We start from the raw sequence: 22,145 nt of genomic DNA, 5'->3' as shown, positions 1-22,145 counted from the left end.
AAATGGAACAGACCCATTAGCACATGATTGTATTGAAGTCATTACTATCACGACGAAACCCAGACAAGACTTGACAGATATTCCCTTACCAGATCCAGATCTGACATTGTATGTAGATGGTTCATGCATGAGAACAAGTACAGGAGAGTTAGTGGCCGCTTATGCAGTCACAACAGACACTGAAGTCATTGAAACAAATTGTATTAACACTTTGTCAGCTCAAGCAGCAGAGCTCGTCGCTCTGACACAAGCCTGTATTCAAGCCACAAATAAGAAAGTCAACATATACACAGATTCACGTTATGCATTCGGAGTCGTCCATGACTTCGGCGTGCTGTGGCGAGAGAGAGGTTATTTAACTTCTCACGGTACCCATATCCAACACGGACCCCTCATTCAAGCTCTATTAGACGCAATTCATCTACCTACTGCAATATCTATTATGAAATGCAAAGCCCATACGAAAGTTACCGATATCATTTCTCAGGGTAACGACCTAGCTGACAGAACAGCTAAACAGACTGCTCAGAACCAGACTCATACAACTGACACGACAAAGACAATAGTTCCGACACCGACACACTGCATGACAGTCAAGGATCCCGCCCTCGATGTAATTGACATACAGACACATGCTACACCAGAAGAAATAAAGAAATGGACTGAATTAGGAGGGATCCAAACGGATCAAGGATGGATGACGAAGGGAAAATCTATATGGTTTCTCCCCGACTCCATGGTTCAAGTCATCATTAACACAATACATAGTCCAGCGCACCTAGGAGAAAAAGCTATGCTAGATAGCATTCAACACATCTGGTTCAAAAAACATTTGCGAGCAGCAGCTAAACAAAAAGTACGTACCTGTATGATATGTTGTCAGTTTAACCCAGGTAAAAGCATCCCTGTAGAGCAAGGTGGATTTCAACCTCCTGATCATCCTTTTGAAGTCCTCCAGATGGATTATATCCAGATGGAACGATGTCGAGGATTCAAATATGTTCTCGTAGTTGTCTGTGCTCTTTCTCGTTGGACAGAAGCCTACCCGGTTTCAGATTACACTGCCCCGACTACTGCCAAACAGTTAGTTCGAGAATTCTTCCCACGGTATGGTTTACCACGTGTTGTATACTCAGATAACGGCCAGCCATTCTCATCCGAGCTAATGAAACACGTTTCACTTCTGTTAGGTTACCAATGGAAATTCCACTGTGTCCGACATCCCGAGGCAGCAGGTCTCGTGGAACGCCATAATCAAACTCTGAAAATTAGATTGTCCAAAGTATGTAGAGAAAAAGGTGTTGATTGGATAGTAGCCTTACCAGTTGCGCTCTTTTACATGAGAATGGTAGCACATTCTCGAACAGGGCTATCCCCGTATGAGGTGATCTTTGGTAGACCACCAAATATGTGGGGGACGCCTATACCTCGTAAAATCACTGATGTTGACTGTAATATGCTGACAGATTACCTGGCTTCCTTGATGTCTGCACTACAATCTTGTCGTTCACAGGTAGCTGCAGCTTTTCCCGATAACACTGAGGTGAAGCCCCATGACGTGGTTCCAGGGGATCTTGTGCTAGTGAGGAACTTTGACAGAAGGAGCCAGCTGGAGCCTCGGTGGCAGTCGCCGAAACTCGTCTTATTGACCACAAGGACAGCCGTGAAGGTTGAGGGACGTAAAGGGTGGTTGCACTCGAGCCATATAAAGAAATTTTATGGACTACCGTCAGACGTGAATACTCAGCCCTGCATTCCCTCACAGACTGATTCAAAACTTCCTTTGGTTGAAAAAACCGAGAGTGACATTTATAAACTGAAACTAAGGTCTAGCAAGTCAGACAATTTGATTGTTTAAGTCCTCTCCAAGGTGAATCGGTTGAATTTGTCTCTGACATGTATCCTCTAGACCGAAATAGAGAGAGAAAAAGACAGAAAAAGCTTAAGAAACATGCGTACTGTAAATCACTTCGTAGTCACTGCATAGTGACATTATTAATTATGTTTTTCCTAAGTCTTCTGATAATTGCTGTTAGTATATTGCTACACATGTATTACCCTATTTCTTAACGTGCTTACAATGCTACTGCTGAACATTCTTTTAGCGAATTACCTCCGCATGAGTTGTCTTATAGATTTGCGCTGCGCAACAACACTTTTATTAGTATGTTACATCATTCCCATCAGACCAGCAATGCTACAAATTGTTGGATATGTGGCCGACTCCCTCCCTATCAGAACTACAAGGGAGTTCTGCCTCTCTTTCCGTATCCGTTCACACACAATGGCTCCTGTGGAGCATGGTTTAGTTTGATTAATTCCTTAGATTCAAATTCAGTAGTTTATCAAGACAACTGGGTATGGGGAAACCTGAACCTAGTTTTACTTAAAGTCTGCTACCCTAACAAGGAGGGACTTACCAAAAGAACAGGAACTGATCTAGAAAATGAAGTATATGGATTAGGTAACTTTACACTTAACCTCATGATTCTGAATGTTGAATCCGAAGCTACACCAATCTTGCCAGCTATGTCAGTATTTCCAGTTAAAGGTGAATTATGCGTAAGAAAGAATGGTTCAATACACATGGGCCATAGTAAATGTACCACGGTAATAGAATTCAGTGATCAAGGCAAATCTACATTCAGAGCTTATCGTCATTCCTACTTCATATGTGGCCAGACCGCATATATACGTTTACCTCTAGATTGGGATGGTACCTGTTACATTGCATTCCTTCTGCCACCTGTTTTCCTAGCCCCTCCTGATTATCACAGAAATACCCATTTAGTACACAATAGACAACAGAGAGATCTCCCGATTGTTGATTACACCGAAACGGCATAGGAGCAATACACAGATTTCAATAAAGGTTTCTTTCCCTATATAGGTACAGTCACTAATAGTAAGCTGATACGTAGATTAACTAGAACCCTTGAAGCAGTAGTAAATGAAACTACTTCCGCCTTAGGCAACTTAACAGAGGAGCAGTCTGCGATGCGGATTGTCGTCCTTCAAAATCGTCTTGTCCTTGACGTCATCCTGGCCGATAGGGGCGGAGCTTGTAGGGTCATCGGATCAAGTTGCTGTGTTTTCATTCCACAAAACTCGCCGTCAGTATATAAAGCCATAACTCGCCTTCACAAGATTGTAAGCCAGATACACCAGAATCCAGGCACCTGGACTTGGTCCGGTTGGTTCTGGAGCGTGTTGTCAGCCTGGGGATGGAGGATTCTATCCTTCCTAGGTATTGGCTTTCTCATACTATTCAGTTGCTGCTTATGTCTACAATGTGGGCCAGCGATTTGTGGTCTGTGTGCCACATCGTGTATCCCGCCTTCAAGTTTTCGCTCAAAATCCCGGAAGAAGAAAGAAGAACAAATGATGCTATATGAACAGATTGATGGATTGATGAAGATCGATATCTCATGAAGGGTCCGTAGGGGACAAGGAGGGAATGAGGAAATATGAATTTTATGATCAGTTATGTCCCCTATCTTAGACCCCAACGGCTCCATGTACATGCTACAAGTACATGTATGTTCCCTCCAGTTCCAGTTATGAAGACGCAAATACATATGCGTCCACCGCCAACATGTCCTCTTTCAGATCCGCCATGAATGGGTCGGATATTCCGTTCCTAAGTATGAAAGGCCACCGACTTTATGTGGTTCACTTTCCACGTTTTACAGTTCAGGCGAGTAGGCCCTGAATTCTGCCATCAAGCCTTTTCCTGCCTTCTGCCTCTGAAAACTCCAGTCTGAGCTCGCATCTGTATCCATGAACTTTGTCCTACTCCCTGCGCGGCTAACGGTGCCTGATCCGGCCTGTTGTCTGCCAAAAACTGTATTTCACCTTCAAGTTATCTGCTCCGCTCCTCATCCAATGCATTCCTGTCTAGTAGTTTAGGTAAACATTCTTCCAGCTACCGAGCAAAGGGCCCGGTCTCACTGTCCTCATGCAAGTAATTCATAGCCCCTGTTACCATGGAAGATTCCTGCCCCCTCGCATCTCATGTAGACACTTAGACGCTTGTACACGCACTAACAGTCAGTATAGAATAGATTCCGTCCGAGAGACCTTTCCTTTTGGATAATACAGTTCTTTAAACATAAGATATTAGATATGATTTGGGATTAGGTTGACCTGACCCCCCAGACTTCTGTCTCCACATGTAGAGCTAAATGTCAAGTCCCCTTCACCCTCTAGTTGCACGTCAATCACACGTCATGCGGCTGCGCGCGCATCTCTGCCAAGTATTTCTGCTGACATTGCAGGATTCTCTTATGGATCCACCCACTTGTGACATCATGATTAATGACGTTTCTAGTCTACACCTACTATTACGCCTCTTTTCATTACGTATGTGTATTCTTATCTGTATTATCAGCTGTTACGCCTCCTGCATCTGTCTTAATGTAATGCTTTTCATATAAATATCTTTACCTGTCAATAATGTATTGCCTTCCCTTCCTGAACCTTCGTGGTGATGGAATTTGATGCCATGGTTCGAACCATAATTCCTTTGTAAGGAATAAAGCCTTTCAGAACCTCTAATACCACGGATTCTGCCTCTTATTTTTACTGAGTTATTCTTACTAGACTTTACCGCATAAAAAATAGTACAGGTAATTAAAATATTTACCACAAGTTCGTGGTGCCTCGATGTCGGGGCTTCGCTGGGGTCGAGGCCAGGTTGAGCGGGGTCGCGCTGGCTGGTGCACAGAGTCACGTGGATGCCAACAAGATGGCGGAGCCACGAGGGGTATGCGACCTCGTGCAGCTCAGGATGAAGGGCCTCGGTGTAGTTCAGAAGGGTGGCCCGTGAAGTCCGGGGCGGGGAACGGGCACAATCCACGGGGGTAAGGACCACGCCACGAGGCCGGGTCCAACAGCCGCCATCTTGGGGGACTGGAATAGCTGGTGGCACCATTGCACTGAGCGCTCTAGTGCTCAGGTGAACGTGAGGGGAGATACTATTTAACCCTCCCTCTGCTCGCGCAGCGGTAACGCGCAGCGGTCGTGCCTGACTCGTGCCTGAGTCGGGCCAGAGTCCTGCCCGTCTGTGCCCGTCAGCGCTAAGGAGGCGCTGAAGCGGAACCCCTGACGTAAGTTATCACGGTCTATTACTGCTTACATGGATATGTTGCCTAGGGCTGATTTGCCATGTCCCATTCCCTGTCTGCCGTGTCGCAAGACATCCGCCAACTCCATAGCACTACGAGGAGGCCTCATAAATGCCCGCTCGATTTGCAAAAATGCTCAGAACATTTATGATCTGATCTCTGACAACACGCTTGACTGGCTTTTGGTTACTGAAACCTGGCTTAAGCCGTGGTGTAATCCTGATCTAGCCATAGCCCTACCGCAGGACTATTCTATTCAGCGGCTAGATAGACCCATACAACGGGGAGGAGGCGTCGCTATTATTCATCGCAATACCTTAAAATGCTCTTCTCATGATCTGGTAGACATTAAAGGAGCTGAAGCATTAGCCTTTTCTCTGGTTATTCACAAGTCTTTTACCTTTTCTGGTGTACTGCTTTATCGCCCTCCAGGCCCCTCGAAGGAATTTCTGAATAATGTGGGAGATGTACTAAGTGACCTAGTGCTTAGATTTGCCAACTTTACTATTCTAGGAGATCTAAACTTGCATCTTGATTCTCCTTCGGCTCCAGGAGTTGACCATTTCATGGAGATCATTAATGTTGTGGGACTTACTCTTTTGACCCATGAAAGTACACATTCAGGAGGTCACCTTTTGGATTGTATTTGCTCCAACTTTACTGGAATTGCTGTAAAATCACCTTGTCCCCAGATCTGGTCTAATCACTTCTATATACCCTTTCACATCTCACTAAATCACAAAAATATGACATCTAATACCAATAACAAATTCACTCCCAAACCCATACGTAAACCGAATTGGAAGAAATTATCCAGTAGACCTGATGTGATTGAATTTCTCACATCTAGTGCACCAATGATAACAGGTAATACTTCTGCAGACAATCAAAGTTTCTGCGATTGGTTAACTAAGGCAGGTCACCGACTAGATCCTATTAGGTCTCAGACCCCAAGTTCTAGTACAAGAACCACAAAGAGGAGGGCCCCTTGGTTTTCATCTGCCTTGAGATTAGAACTGACAGAGGTAAAAAAATTGGAAAGGAGATGGCGCAGGTCATATGAAGCCTCTGCTCGTGACATTTATAAACGAGCGAGAAGAAATTATCATGCAAGTATAAAGTCAGCCAAGAAAGCCTATTACCTACAGGCCATCTCCATGGCAGCTCAAGGTAAAAAAGAAAAATAAATCTTTAAAATAGTCAAGGACTTTACTAATCCTTCAGTCCTCTCGCAGGAAATCCCCCCTTCTCAGAAACTCTGTAATGAAATTTCAGATTACTTTGAGAACAAAATTCTTGATATTGTAAGGATCTTCCCCCCAACATCTATCACTTTAGAAATCTCTGAAAACATAGAGAGCAAGACATGTTCAAGTATTTTGGAAACATTTTCTTATGTCTCTCTGGAAGATTCTTTTAAAGCAATTTTTGCCTGAAAATCTGGATCTCCTTTTGATTCCTGCCCCCCTTCGGTCCTATAGACCTTAGCAATAGTAATGAACCCCATTATTAATGGGATCATTAACTCATCTTTAGCTACAGCTGATGTTCCAAATGACTGGAAACTTGCTGCTGTTAAGCCCCTTCATAAAAAGGCATTAGCTGACCCGACCACCCTCTCCAATTTACGGCCAATCTCCCTGCTCCCGGCCTTATCAAAAATGACTGAGAAGTTCGTGAATTACCAACTCACAAGCTTCTTGGAAGAAAATAATATTCTGCATCCTAATCAGTCAGGGTTTCGGTCTAATCACTCTACCGAATCTGCCCTGCTGTTTACAGCAGAGACCCTTCGGATGGCCCTGGACCAGGGTAAGAAAGCTGTATTAATCCTACTCGACCTCTGTCGGCAGCCTTTGATACGGTGTCACATAACATCCTTGTGAACCGTTTGGCTGCCGCAGGAGTAGGCGGGTGGTTCTGGCCTGGCTTAAAAATTTCCTCACAGATAGACGACAAATTACAGTGCTAGGTGGTTTTCAATCGGAGGCTAAGCCCCTTAGCTCTGGAGTTCCTTAGGGATCAAGCCTGAGTCCTCTGCTCTTCAATCTGTACATGGTTCCCCTGATAAAACTGATCACAAGTTTTGAGATCAATACTGTCTCATATGCTGATGATACTCAGCTTATTTTAGTTCTGGACAGTGATCAGTCGGGTACCGAGGAAAATCTTAGACAGTGCCTAGCAGCTACCTTTCACTGGATGTCTGACAATCACCTTAAATGCAACGCTGGCAAAACTGAAATCATCCGTTTTGGAAAACAAAATTTGTTTTCTCCAACAACTTGCTGGCCGTATGACGCAGAAGCTCCTCCTATGACCATTACCTCTGCTCGAAATCTGGGCATTAAGTTTGATTGCCAGCTATACTTTAAACAACAAGCGCTGACTGTGGCGGGCTCATGCTTTCACATAATAAAAACTTTAAGGACGTTTTTCGATCTCCTTCCCTTGCCAGCTAGAAAGACAGTCGCAGTTGCTCTGATTGCTTCCAGGCTGGACTATTGTAATAGTCTATATGCTGGAGCCACTAAATCAGTATTACATAGACTACAAATGGTCCAGCATGCGGCGGCTCGTTTAGTACTACGCTGGCCTCGTAAGTCATCAGCATCAGCAGCACTGAATGCGCTCCATTGGCTTCCTATTTGCAAAAGGATTCTTTTTAAGATCCTTTTACTTACATTTAGGGCCGTTCACCATCAAGGCCCTAAATATTTATGCAATGGCTTTAAACGCTACCATCCGGCACGGTGTCTAAGATCTTTAGGTCTGAACCTGCTTACAATCCCTAGATTCAGACTAACCACAAAAGGTGGCAAATCTCTTTTTGTTTTGGGCGCTAAGGCCTGGAATAAGCTTCCGTTGTCCATACGATCCCTGTTTCAGGAGACTCAGTTTAGGAAGGCTTTGAAGACATGGATTTTCTCCCTTACCGATGCAGCCTGCTTAGCAATGGTGTAGTTATTAGTGTTAGCGTGAAATTTGTCTGCCTACCCCAACCATTCCACCTGGTTGGCCTAGCGCCAAGATACTCCTTGGAGTGGTAGTTGCGCTTTATAAATTCACTTTTACATTACATTACATTACATTACATGTGAGTTTTGTTATGTGATGGGCCCACGGCTGGCGGTGTGAATGGTTTTGTATGTCTCACACGTATGAAAGGTGTATGAATGGCCTGTAAAGAGGTTGGTGCCTTGTCGTGGCTTCACAGCTCACGAGCTGTGAGTCAAGGGTTCAGTTTCACGCCCTTTCAATTATTAACAGTGCATTTCCTTTTTGTGAAATCCCTTGCTAATACAATGTGCAGTAATATTTGTTTTTCTGAAGCAGGGTGTACCTTGCCCCTTTTGTGAATTTTGTAATGTGTTTTTTTTGTGCCTGGTGGTGCGAATGGTCTTGTGTGTATCACTTATGAAAGGTGTATGAATGGCCTGTAAAGCGGTTGGTGCCTTGCCGTGGCTTTACAGCTCACGAGCTGCGAGTCATTGGTTCAGTTTTTTCTCCATTTAATTATTGACAGTGCATTTCATTTTTGTGAAATCTCTTGTTAATAAAATTTAATATACTGAACCATCACTCGCCCTCGTGCCAAATCCAACCAGTATGTGTGTGCGTTTGAGGAATAGATGGCTGTGCAGGAATCTTTGTCTTTTTAGTTTCTCTGCCAAGGTGTATGTTCCATGTAAGAATAACCCACCAACTGTAGATATTGTCGTAAACCCACGGGAGTTCATGGTGATGTCTCTCTTTTGAATTCCAAAAAGTTATTTTATCCACAATGTCCTGCAAACCTCAAAATGTCTGTCACATTTTCCTTGCAATATTGTGCCGAAATTCTCACGCTGTAGAAACAAACAATGTCAAAACAATCTGGTTTTGCAAGGGGGTCAACTGTCTTTTTGGCCCGTGCTCGGCGGCCATCTAGGGAAACCTACCAAACCCATACATTTCTGAAAACTAGACACGCGGGGGCTTCCAGGGAGGTATGGGTTGCGTGGATCCCCCAACGTTTCCTTACCCAGAATCCCCTGCAAACCTCAATTTTAGCTGAAAAAATCACTTTTTTCACACATTTCTGTGTGGGAAAGTTGTGGCATCACCGGGCTAACTCAAATTTCCCACCTCCCAGCGTTCCCCTGGGTCTCCTGGTAAAAATGGTTCCTCACTTGTCTGGGAGGCCCAAGTACCCGCGACAGGCAAGGGCCCAAAACGTAGTGAGGTGACATCAAAATTGCCTATCTCAAAACCACCTGGTTTTGCAAGGGGGGTCACCTGGGTTTTTGGCCCGGTGTTCGGCGGCCATCTAGGGAAACCTACCAAACCCACACATTTCTGAAAACTAGACACCCGGCGGCTTCCAGGGAGGTATGGCTTGCGTGGATCCCCCAACGTTTCCTTACCGAGAATCCCCTGCAAACCTCAATTTTACCTGAAAAAATCACCTTTTTCACACATTTTTGTGTGGGAAAGTTGTGGCATCACCGGAATCACTCAAATTTCCCACCTCCCAGCGTTCCCCTGGGTCTCCCGGTAAAAATGGTGCCTCACTTGTGTGGGAGGCCCAAGTACCCGGGACAGGCAAGGGCCCAAAACGTAGTGAGGTGACATCAAAATTGCCTATCTCAAAACCACCTGGTTTTGCAAGGGGGATCACCTGGGTTTTTGGCCCGGTGTTCGGCGGCCATCTAGGGAAACCTACCAAACCCATACATTTCTGAAAACTAGACACCCGAGGGCTTCCAGGGAGGTATGGCTTGCGTGGATCCCCCAACGTTTCCTTACCCAGAATCCCCTGCAAACCTCAATTTTAGTTGAAAAAATCACTTTTTTCACACATTTTTGTGTGGGAAAGTTGTGGCATCACCGGGCTCACTCAAATTTCCCACCTCCCAGCGTTCCCCTGGGTCTGCCGGTAAAAATGGTGCCTCACTTGTGTGGGAGGCCCAAGTACCCGCGACAGGCAAGGGCCCAAAACGTAGTGAGGTGACATCAAAATTGCCTATCTCAAAACCACCTGGTTTTGCAAGGGGGTCACCTGGAGTTTTGGCCCGGTGTTCGGCGGCCATCTAGGGAAACGTTGGGGGATCCACGCAAGCCATACCTCCCTGGAAGCCCCCGGGTGTCTAGTTTTCAGAAATGTATGGGTTTGGTAGGTTTCCCTAGATGGCCGCCGAGCACCGGGCCAAAAACCCAAGTGACCCCCCTTGCAAAACCAGGTGGTTTTGAGATAGGCAATTTTGATGTCACCTTACTACGTTTTGGGCCCTTGCCTGTCGCGAGTACTTGGGCCTCCCACACAAGTGAGGCACCATTTTTACCGGGAGACCCAGGGGAACGCTGGGAGGTGGGAAATTTGAGTGAGCCCGGTGATGCCAAAACTTTCCCACACAAAAATGTGTGAAAAAAGTGATTTTTTCAGCTAAAATTGAGGTTTGCAGGGGATTCTGGGTAAGGAAACGTTGGGGGATCCACGCAGGCCATACCTCCCTGGAAGCCCCCGGGTGTCTAGTTTTCAGAAATGTATGGGTTTGGTAGGTTTCCCTAGATGGCCGCCGAGCACCGGGCCAAAAACCCAAGTGACCCCCCTTGCAAAACCAGGTGGTTTTGAATAGGCAATTTTGATGTTACCTCACTACGTTTTGCGCCGTTTCCTGTCGCGGGCACTAGGCCAACCCACACAAGTGAGGTACCATTTTTCTCGTAAGACTTTGGGGAACGCGGGGTGGGTGGAAATTTGTGGATCCATGCAGATCCCGGAACTTTCCACCACAGAAATGTTGGGAAAATGTGTTTTTTTTGACAACTTTTTAGGTTTGCAAGGGATTCTGGGTAACAGACCCTGGTGGGAGGCAGTCAAGTCACCCCATCCTGGATTCCCCTGGGTGTCTAGTTTTCAAAAATGTATAGGTTTGCTAGGATTCCCAAGGTGCCCGCAGAGCTAGGGTTCAAAAACTACAGCTAGACATTTTGCCAAAAAAGGGTCATTTTTCACTGCAGAATTGAGGTGTGACCACGTTGCGTTTTGCGCCGTTTCCTGTCGCGGGCACTAGGACGACCCACACAAGTGAGGTACCGTTTTTCTCGTAAGACTTTGGGGAACACGGGGTGGGTGAAAATTTGTGGATACACGCAGATTCCGGAACTTTCCACGACAGAAATGTGGGGAAAGTGTGTTTTTTTGGACAATTTTTTAGGTTTGCAAGGGATTTTGGGTAACAGGCCCTGGTGGGAGGCAGTCAAGTCACCCCATCTTGGATTCCCCTGGGTGTCTAGTTTTCAAAAATGTATAGGTTTGCTAGGTGTCCCAAGGTGCCCGCAGAGCTAGGGTTCAAAAACTACAGCTAGACATTTTGCCAAAAAAAGGGTAATTTTTCACTGCGAAATTGAGGTGTGACCACGTTGCGTTTTGCGCCGTTTCCTGTCGTGGGCACTATGCCTACCCACACAAGTGAGGTACCATTTTTATCGGGAGACTTAGGGTAATTCAGATTTGTAAAGGAACTGTTATTATCTATTGACTTTTGATGCATTTCTGCCTTCTAAATGAAAGACATTGTGTAAAAAATAAGTCATTCAAAAAAGTGCCGGATAATTCTCATGCTAGTATGAGTATTCCCAATTTCAGAAATGTGCAAATATCTACTGTTTCTAAACTCTATATTGTGTTCCCATTTCAGAAATACATAGGTGTCTTTCATACCGATTTTTCCATGTACACATTTTTACAGAATAATTACTATATACCCGGTACATAATAAAAAAACATTGCAAGTTGCTGCTCAGTTTTTGGCTCTGGGCTCGTCGGGTTCTTGGTGAACCTACAAGTCCTATATATCCCCACAACCAGTAATGTCCAGCGGATGCAACGGTATATTGCTTTCAAAGAGCTGTCATAATTAGAAGAAGTTACAGGTGAAAACGTTGACACAAAAGGCTGTTTTTTTCAACTAATTTTCAATTCATCCTATATTTAACTGTTTGTTTCTATAAAAAAACCTTGATGGATCTACACAAGTGACCCCTTTCTGAATTCAGAATGTTGTCTTCTTCTCGAAAATGTATAGCTTTCCAGGATCCATTATTGCTTTTGTACCCATTTCTGCCATTAACTGGAAGGAGGTCAAAAGCACAAAAAATAGCAAAAATAGGCTACGTCCCAGAAAAATGCCAAAACTGTGTAAAAAATGTTGGGTTTCTGACAAAAGTCTGGTATCCCCGAAAAGCTGGGAAAATGGTGATTTCAACCCCACAAACCCTTTTTTGATAACATTTGCAGATGCTTTCATTTGCAGCCCGTTTTTCCAATTTTTCCGAAAAAAAACAAAATTTTGCAGTATTTTGGCTCATTTCTGTGACCCCTCCAGGGGAATCCACAAACCCTGAGCACCTTTAGAATCCCCATGATGTTGGAAGGAAAGGACGCAAATTTGGCGTGGATACCTAATGTGGTCAAAAAGTTACAGGGGCCTAAGCGCGCACTACCCCAAATAGCCACAAAAAAGGCTTGGCACAGGAGGGGGAAAAGGCCTGGCAGCGAAAGGGTTAAGGCAAATAGGTCTAATCCATCTCCTGCGTAGCTGCCGGTATTTTGAGCAGACAAACAATATGTGTTCTTCGGTTTCGTCAGCTTCAAAGTATGCAGGGCAGGTGTCAATTACTAAACCCCACTCCCCTTTCCCTGGAAATTTCAGTAATAGGTTACCATACCTAAACCTGACATATAGGCTTTTAGCAAGTAAAGGCGAGATCAAGTCAAGGAATGGTTCAAACGAGGAGCAGGATGTTATAAATAAAAAATGTGCTGTTAGCTGTCCACTAGCTAAATTATTAGTGTAGTGCTCCCCCACCACCTTCCAGTAAATAGCTTTAAGTGACAGAATGTCACGTCCGGTAGCCTATTCTGGATTCTCCCATAGACCCATTAGGTTCAGTGACTTGAACCATTTAGCAATATGCTTGAACCAGGGAAGTTGTTTTGCCCCCTTAAGTGCCAGGACCTCCCGTAAAGAGTTGCGATATTCAGTTAATTGGGGAGTAGTCCATAGGCGCAGCCAATAAATTAAGGGTTTCAGGGCAGCCAAGTCGCCGATTCTTTTTAGCCCAAGGTCACAAAAAAGTGGGGTAAGTGGTGTTGTGACGGGTAATGCAATCAGAGCCCTTGCAAAGTTGTTCTCACAGGTTGTTAGATGGGTTACATACAGAGCTCCGTTCTGGGCTTTTACACAATATATTTCAAGGGCCGGGGAGAGGGGTTGGGTGTAAGATTGTTGAAAGAATCTTAATACTGATTTAGATCTTTGGCATAAGGTCAAATAGCTCTTCCTCAATTGATAATCCCAGCTAAGTGACTCACTTAAGCCTATGCCCAAGTAATCAAAATCCTTTACACGTTCCAGAGGTTCATGCATGATCTTAACCTCTCGAATACCACCCCTTGTTTTATCAAACACCATAAGTTTAGTTTTTGTGGTGTTCAGTTCCAGTTTCCTATCCATACAAAAACCCAGGAATTTATTCAATAAGACTTGTAAGCCCATGGGGGTAGTGGATATTAAAAGCGAATCATCCGCAAAGGGTAAGATAGGTACTTTTGCGCTATTCAGCGAGGGGGCATCATTATTGCAATCCATTAAGCAGCTCACCACATCATTAATGTACAGAGAAAACAATGTGGGAGCGAGGACGCACCCTTGGCGGACCCCGCGTTCTATCGGAATCCTCTCCGTCAATTCCCCATTTACCCCCCCCACCTAACCTGTGCATAAGTGTCCTTATGCAACCTGGCAATCATAGTCACCAAATCAGCCGGGACATCTTGGTCAAGCATAGTCTTCCACAACAAGTTGCGTGGCACCAAGTCGAACGCAGCTCGCAGATCTACAAAGGCCACATAAAGCCGCTGTTTCCTAAGTAGCACGTACTTCCAAGCCAACAGAGAAAATCTGAAGGCTTGATCGCACGTGCTAATTTTTGAACGAAAACCCCCTTTGGGCTGAGGACAATATCTTGTTATCCTGTTGTAACTTGATTATCGCCTCTCCTTTCTCTTGTGCATTTCTTCCCTACTGCTCAGCCAGGATGAGTGTTGGAATGTGTGGTGATGTCATGGAATGCTTGGATGCCTGGGCTATGATTGAGTGTCAGTGGGTGAATGCAGGCTGAGCAGCAGGGAGGCTGCTCCTGGTGGGGCTATTAAACATCTTAATTACCATCTTTAACTACCTTTTACTTCACCTGGAACTGGATTAATAAACTACCTTCTTGGAACCTACTACTGTAACTACATTTGTCCTTCTTTTACCTACAACATTTCCCTGCTCAGGCCCCTGTGCAGCACTGGGGACCATCTGTCAGAGCACCAGCACTAGAGTAGGAGCTGCTATATACCTCAGCGTTCCCTGCTCAGGCCCTGCTGCAGTGCAGCACTGGGACCATCTACCAGAGCACCAGCACTAGAGGGGAGCTGCATGCCTCAGCATCCTTTGAGGGTTCCCTGCTCAGGCCCTGCTGCAGTGCAGCACTGGGGACCATCTCCGAGAGCACCAGCACTAGAGGAGCTGCATGCCTCAGCGTCCCCTGAGGGTTCCCTGCTCATGCCCTGCTGCAGTGCAGCACTGGGGACCATCTGTCAGAGCACCAGCACTAGAGGAGCTGCTATATACCTCAGCGTTCCCTGCTCAGGCCCTGCTGCAGTGCAGCACTGGGACCATCTACCAGAGCACCAGCACTAGAGGGGAGCTGCATGCCTCAGCATCCTTTGAGGGTTCCCTGCTCAGGCCCTGCTGCAGTGCAGCACTGGGGACCATCTCCGAGAGCACCAGCACTAGAGGAGCTGCATGCCTCAGCGTCCCCTGAGGGTTCCCTGCTCATGCCCTGCTGCAGTGCAGCACTGGGGACCATCTGTCAGAGCACCAGCACTAGAGGAGCTGCTATATACCTCAGCGTTCCCTGCTCAGGCCCTGCTGCAGTGCAGCACTGGGACCATCTACCAGAGCACCAGCACTAGAGGGGAGCTGCATGCCTCAGCATCCTTTCAGGGTTCCCTGCTCAGGCCCTGCTGCCGTGCAGCACTGGGGACCATCTACCAGAGCATCAGCACAGGAGGAGCTCCATGCCTCAGCGTCCTCTGAGGGTTCACTGCTCAGGCCCTGCTGCAGTGCAGCACTAGGGACCATCTACAAGAGCACCAGCACTAGAGGAGCTGCATGCCTCAGCATCCTCTGAAGGTTCCCTGCTCAGGCCCTGCTGCAGTGCAGCACTGGGACCATCTACCAGAGCACCAGCACTAGAGGGGAGCTGCATGCCTCAGCATCCTTTCAGGGTTCCCTGCTCAGGCCCTGCTGCCGTGCAGCACTGGGACCATCTACCAGAGCACCAGCACTAGAGTAGAAGCTGCATGCCTCAGCATCCTCTGAGGGTTCCCTGCTCAGGCCCTGCTGCAGTGCAGCACTGGGGACCATCTCCGAGAGCACCAGCACTAGAGGAGCTGCATGCCTCAGCGTCCCCTGAGGGTTCCCTGCTCATGCCCTGCTGCAGTGCAGCACTGGGGACCATCTGTCAGAGCACCAGCACTAGAGGAGCTGCATGCCTCAGCATCCTCTGAAGGTTCCCTGCTCAGGCCCTGCTGCAGTGCAGCACTGGGGACCATCTACCAGAGAATCAGCACAGGAGGAGCTCCATGCCTCAGCGTCCTCTGAGGGTTCGCTGCTCAGGCCCTGCTGCAGTGCAGCACTAGGGACCATCTACAAGAGCACCAGCACTAGAGGAGCTGCATGCCTCAGCATCCTCTGAAGGTTCCCTGCTCAGGCCCTGCTGCAGTGCAGCACTGGGACCATCTACCAGAGCACCAGCACTAGAGGGGAGCTGCATGCCTCAGCATCCTTTCAGGGTTCCCTGCTCAGGCCCTGCTGCCGTGCAGCACTGGGACCATCTACCAGAGCACCAGCACTAGAGTAGAAGCTGCATGCCTCAGCATCCTCTGAGGGTTCCCTGCTCAGGCCCTGCTGCAGTGCAGCACTGGGGACCATCTACCAGAGCACCAGCACTGAAGGAGCTCCATGCCTCAGCGTCCTCTGAGGGTTCGCTGCTCAGGCCCTGCTGCAGTGCAGCACTAGGGACCATCTACAAGAGCACCAGCACTAGAGGAGCTGCATGCCTCACCATCCTCTGAAGGTTCCCTGCTCAGGCCCTGCTGCAGTGCAGCACTGGGGACCATCTACCAGAGCACAAGCACTAGAGGAGCTGCATGCCTCAGCATCCTCTGAAGGTTCCCTGCTCAGGCCCTGCTGCAGTGCAGCACTGGGGACCATCTACCAGAGCACCAGCACTAGAGGAGCTGCATGCCTCAGCGTCCTCTGAAGGTTCCCTGCTCAGGCCCTGCTGCAGTGCCGCACCGGGGATCATCTACCAGAGCACCATCACTAGAGGGGAGATGCATGCCTCAGCATCCTCTGAAGGTTCCCTGCTCAGACCCTGCTGCAGTGCAGCACAGGGGACCATCTGTAGGAGCACCAGTACTGGAGGAGCACCAGTACTGGAGGAGCTGCATGCCTCAGCGTCCTCTGAAGGTTCCCTGCTCAGGCCCTGCTGCAGTGCCGCACTGGGGACCATCTACCAGAGCACCAGCACTAGAGGGGAGATGCATGCCTCAGCATCCTCTGAGGGTTCCCTGCTCAGGCCCTGCAGCAGTGCAGCACTGGGGACCATCTACCAGAGCACCAGCACTGGAGGAGCTGCATGTCTCAGCGTCCTCTGAAAGTTCCCTGCTCAGACCCTGCTGCTGTGCAGCACCGGAGACCATCTACGAGAGCACCAGCACTAGAGGAGCTGCATGCCTCAGCGTCCTCTGAGGGTTCCCTGCTCAGGCCCTGCTACAGAGCAGCACTGGGGACCATCTACCAGAGCACCAGCACTGGAGGAGCTGCATGCCTCAGCATCCTCTGAAGGTTCCCTGCTCAGGCCCTGCTGCAGTGCCGCACAGGGGACCATCTACCAGAGCACCAGCACTGGAGGAGGAGCTGCATGCCTCAGCATCCTCTGAAGGTTCCCTGCTCAGGCCCTGCTGCAGTGCAGCACTGGGGACCATCTACCAGAGCACCAGCACTGGAGGAGCTGCATGTCTCAGCGTCCTCTGAAAGTTCCCTGCTCAGACCCTGCTGCTGTGCAGCACCGGAGACCATCTACGAGAGCACCAGCACTAGAGGAGCTGCATGCCTCAGCGTCCTCTGAGGGTTCCCTGCTCAGGCCCTGCTACAGAGCAGCACTGGGGACCATCTACCAGAGCACCAGCACTGGAGGAGCTGCATGCCTCAGCATCCTCTGAAGGTTCCCTGCTCAGGCCCTGCTGCAGTGCCGCACAGGGGACCATCTACCAGAGCACCAGCACTGGAGGAGGAGCTGCATGCCTCAGCATCCTCTGAAGGTTCCCTGCTCAGGCCCTGCTGCAGTGCAGCACTGGGGACCATCTACGAGAGCACCAGCACTAGAGGAGCTGCATGCCTCAGCATCCTCTGAAGGTTCCCTGCTCAGGGCCCTGCTGCGGTGCAGCACTGGGGAAAATCTGCCAGAGCACCAGTACTAGAGGAGCTGCATGCCTCAGCGTCCTCTGAAGGTTCCCTGCACAGGCCCTGCTGCAGTGCAGCACTGGGGACCATCTGCCATAGCCCCAGCACTGGAGGAGCTGCATGCCTCAGCGTCCTCTGAAGGTTCCCTGCTCAGGCCCTGCTGCAGTGCCGCACTGGGGACCATCTACCAGAGCACCAGCACTAGAGGGGAGATGCATGCCTCAGCATCCTCTGAGGGTTCCCTGCTCAGGCCCTGCAGCAGTGCAGCACTGGGGACCATCTGCCAGAGCACCAGCACTGGAGGAGCTGCATGTCTCAGCGTCCTCTGAAAGTTCCCTGCTCAGACCCTGCTGCTGTGCAGCACCGGAGACCATCTACGAGAGCACCAGCACTAGAGGAGGAGCTGCATGCCTCAGCGTCCTCTGAAGGTTCCCTGCTCAGGGCCCTGCTGCGGTGCAGCACTGGGGAAAATCTGCCAGAGCACCAGTACTAGAGGAGCTGCATGCCTCAGCATCCTCTGAAGGTTCCCTGCTCAGGCCCTGCTGCAGTGCAGCACTGGGGACAATCTGCCAGAGCACCAGCAGTAGAGGGAGAGCTGCACGTCTGAGCGTCCTCTGAAGGTTCCCTGCTCAGGTACTCACAAACTCAGATTTTATGAGTCGCAGGTAAAAAAAAAGATACCTTGTAAATGTAGCCCTTTATGTATTTTGGCATAGTTAATTCATCCAATATGTTTCCTGTTAATTATGATGAAAATGTCTCTCAGTAGCTCCATGGCAGACACATTGTAAATTCATCGAATGTCCACGAAGGAGGTGATGTATGCAGCTGCATAGGAGTACATTCATCTGGGAGACACATCCATTGATGCAGTCTCAGCTTGACACCTGCCCTCATTTGACGGATATCTGCAGTAAGACTGTGTGTAGACCATCTATATTAATGTCATTACAATTCATGTATGTGATTAACAGAAAATGCATCATACAGCTCCCTATGTTATTAAAAATCTAACTGTTACCAGGAAGAACCGGTTTAAGGTTCAGTAACTGTGGGGGAATCACCCGGAAGTGTCGCTCACTCACTCTGCATTCATTTCCTCTCCAGATTGTTATCACCGGCTCCACAGCACGCAAGCCTGTGAACAGCCTGAGGGCGTTTCAACAACCAGATCAGTTTGCTAGTTTGTAACCACACATATGCAAACTATTACAAAAATGTTACTTTTGTCACCTTGGGGGATACTTAATCCGAGTCAGAGCTCCACCCAATGTTTCACTGCAAGATGGGTCACTTTACTCTGGGAAAACCCTGGAGGCCCCCACAAGTGGGATCTTCCAGTGTGGGGGCTACAGCACTCAATTTACTTATTTATTTAAGGAGTTATGTAAAGCACTTACATGCCACCAAAGTGGCCACAGTAGAGAACTGTGAGGGATGGAAACGGGGCACAAGTCATAAAAAAGAAGTGGGGTTAGGCAGTTTTCAGAAACTTTACGGCTGGTGACATCACAGTGCATGACATAACACGTGGCATTACAGGATTTAGCATCACAGGAAATGTCAGCGTAAAGCTTTCTATACCCAAGGATTGAGCACACTAACTCTACTGCCATCCTACTCAACCAGGGATAATATTCCATATGCAGCACATTTCCATGCAGATGTGATTGCCTCAGCGACCTGCGCTCTCCAGAGGTGAGACCACTCTCCTATGTGAAGTATTCGTACTCAGCCCTAGTAAGAGGTATCAGCCCCACAACAAAATTAGTGTTAGCTGCACAGTATACAAGGATGAAAAGGAAATGGTGACAAAGGTAATTCACAAGAAAAAGGCACCTGCAATTCCAGTCCCAACAAGCACTTTTAAGAGGATATTGGCCTTCTGAAGGAAATATTACTAGTTTACATGGAAAAATTGCCCAAGTAGGGAGATGTATGAACAGCGAGAGACACAAAAAACTATTGCCAGCAATTAGAATCTACACTAGATTATGCTCGCTAATAAGACCTCTGCATATTATACACATGTTACACTGCTGAAATGGTGCACCACAGATGGCCTACTTGTTTACAGTAACACAGACCTGTGGGCTCATCTATTCACTGCAAACTCATCCTGAAGGAGCCACGCCTAGGTAACACCTCCTTCAGATCCGGCATCTTCCTAGACGACTGGAAGCGGACAGAGGTTAAAACCCTCCTCAAGAAACCAACGGCCGACCCAACGGACCTGAAAAACTACCGGCCCATCTCTCTCCTCTCCTTTACGGCCAAAGTCACCAAGAGACTCGTAAACACCCAGCTGACCGCCTTCATCAAAGAGAACTCCATCCTAGATGTCTCCCAGTCTGGATTCCGCAGCAACCACAGCACTGAGACCGCCGTACTCGCCGCAACTGATGACATCCGCATGCTACTCGTCCAGGGACACACTGCGCCCCTCATCCTCCTAGACCTCTCCGCAGCCTTTGACACCGTTTCCCATTGCACGCTTGCCGACAGGCTTCACGACGCAGGGACCCTCCACTGGATCCAATCCTTTCTCTCCGGCAGAACCCAGAGGAACAGACTCCCTCCCTTCCTCTCTGAACCCACTGATATCAACTGCGGAGTACCCCAAGGATCTTTGCTAGGCCCACACTCTTCAACATCTACATGACCCCCCTCGCCGCCATCATCAGACAGCATGAGTCAGCATTGTATCCTGCACCGACGACACCCAGCTCATCCTCTCATTCACGAAGAAACCAGAAGACACCAGACTCTGCTTCTAGCCTGGATGAAGGCTGGATGGCAGCCTGGATGAAGGACAGCTGTTTGAAGCTCAACTCAAAGAAGACCGAGGTCCTCATCCTCGGACCCTGCACCTCCACCTGGGACAACACCTAGTGGCCCTCCACCCTTGGGAATCCGCCCACCCCTACAGACCACGCACGAAACCTCGGCATCATCCTCGACTCCTCCCTCTCCATGAACCCCCAGATCAACGCCGTCACTTCCACTAGCTTCAACTGCCTGTGCATCCTCAGTAAGACCTTCAAATGGATCCCCCCCCGACTGCAGAAGGACCGTCACCCACGGGCTCATAACCAGCAGATTGGACTACAGCAACGCCCTATATGCCGGAATCAACAGAACTCTTCTATATAAACTCCAAACCATCCAGAACGCCACAGCCAGACTCGTCCTTGGGACACCGTGCAACGAACACATGACCCAACAGCTACGAGACCTCCACTGGCTCCCCATCGAAAAGAGGGTCACCTTCAAACTCCTCACCCATGCCTACAAATGCCTCCACAACATCGGACCCAAATACCTCAATGAGAGAGTATCCTTCCACGCACCCAAGAGGAACCTCCGCTCCGCCGACCTTGCCATGGCAGAGGTCCCCTGCATCAACAGAAACAGAACAGGAGAGCCTTCGCCTATATCACGGCCAAGACCTGGAACGAGCTTCCTGTGAACATCAGATGCTCCCCGACCATCTCTGGGTCATGGAGGAGCATGGCAATCTCTATTTGAAGTGAAAAGTGCACAGTTGTAGCATCTGCTAGCCACCCACACTTCAACCTAATTTACCAAGAATTAAAGACAAAGCATTAACTTTTAATGTAAAACAGGAGAAACAGGAGAACTCAAGAGATGTCCACCTAATGGCTAAAATGAAAAATGTGAAAGCAGAAAACCTGGGATTAATTCCGGTTTTCCAGCTTGACCAAATTCTGTGATGCTAGGCAAATCTCTCTTTTGTTTGATTTAAAAGGTTGCATTGTTGCACTATGTATAATAAGAAACTTGGATGCGGGGAAGGAGGAACCAAATAGGTTCGAGGCAGGAAGAGACCTGTGATGAAAGTTTGATTACAAGGTCCACCTGCTTCCTTACCCTCATGGAGCTCTAAACAGGGTGCTACTAAAGAAATGCGAACATAGCAACCAAATGGGTCAGTATGTATGGCATGTATGAGTAAGGTGAATGCAAGTTTCACAATTGAATGCAAACAAAAAGGCTGTTAACAGGATCCTTGTGAGGTCCTGATGAAAGCCAACTAGCCGTGTGAGACATTGGTGTGATGGCTGAAACATGGTGACCCAGGGTTACAGAGGATACTATTTTCCTTAGTGCATCCCCACCTATTTTTAACTCTGTCAGGGTGCCCTTTGAAAATAAAATTAACCCTCAGTCCACCCTAGAGCATTTTAAATCTAGGATCCCGCCCAATAACCAAAGAGCGTCCTTGGTTACCAAGGCTGAGGTCACCCAGATTCACTAGCTATCTGTATGAGGACTCTATGATGAAGCATGCCACTCGGAATTCCAGTGGGTAAGAGCCCTTTTAATACCATAGGATGATCACTTTGGGCTGGTATGGATAAACCGGCTAAGTACAGTAGGGGTTCGCTTCTGCTGTTTTTCTATGGTTAGATGTTTGGGAAGGTGAGCG

Source organism: Triturus cristatus, chromosome 5_1 (assembly GCF_964204655.1).
Source record: "Triturus cristatus chromosome 5_1, aTriCri1.1, whole genome shotgun sequence".
Lineage (NCBI taxonomy): Eukaryota > Metazoa > Chordata > Amphibia > Caudata > Salamandridae > Triturus > Triturus cristatus.
Note: the sequence above shows the minus strand (reverse complement) of the source record.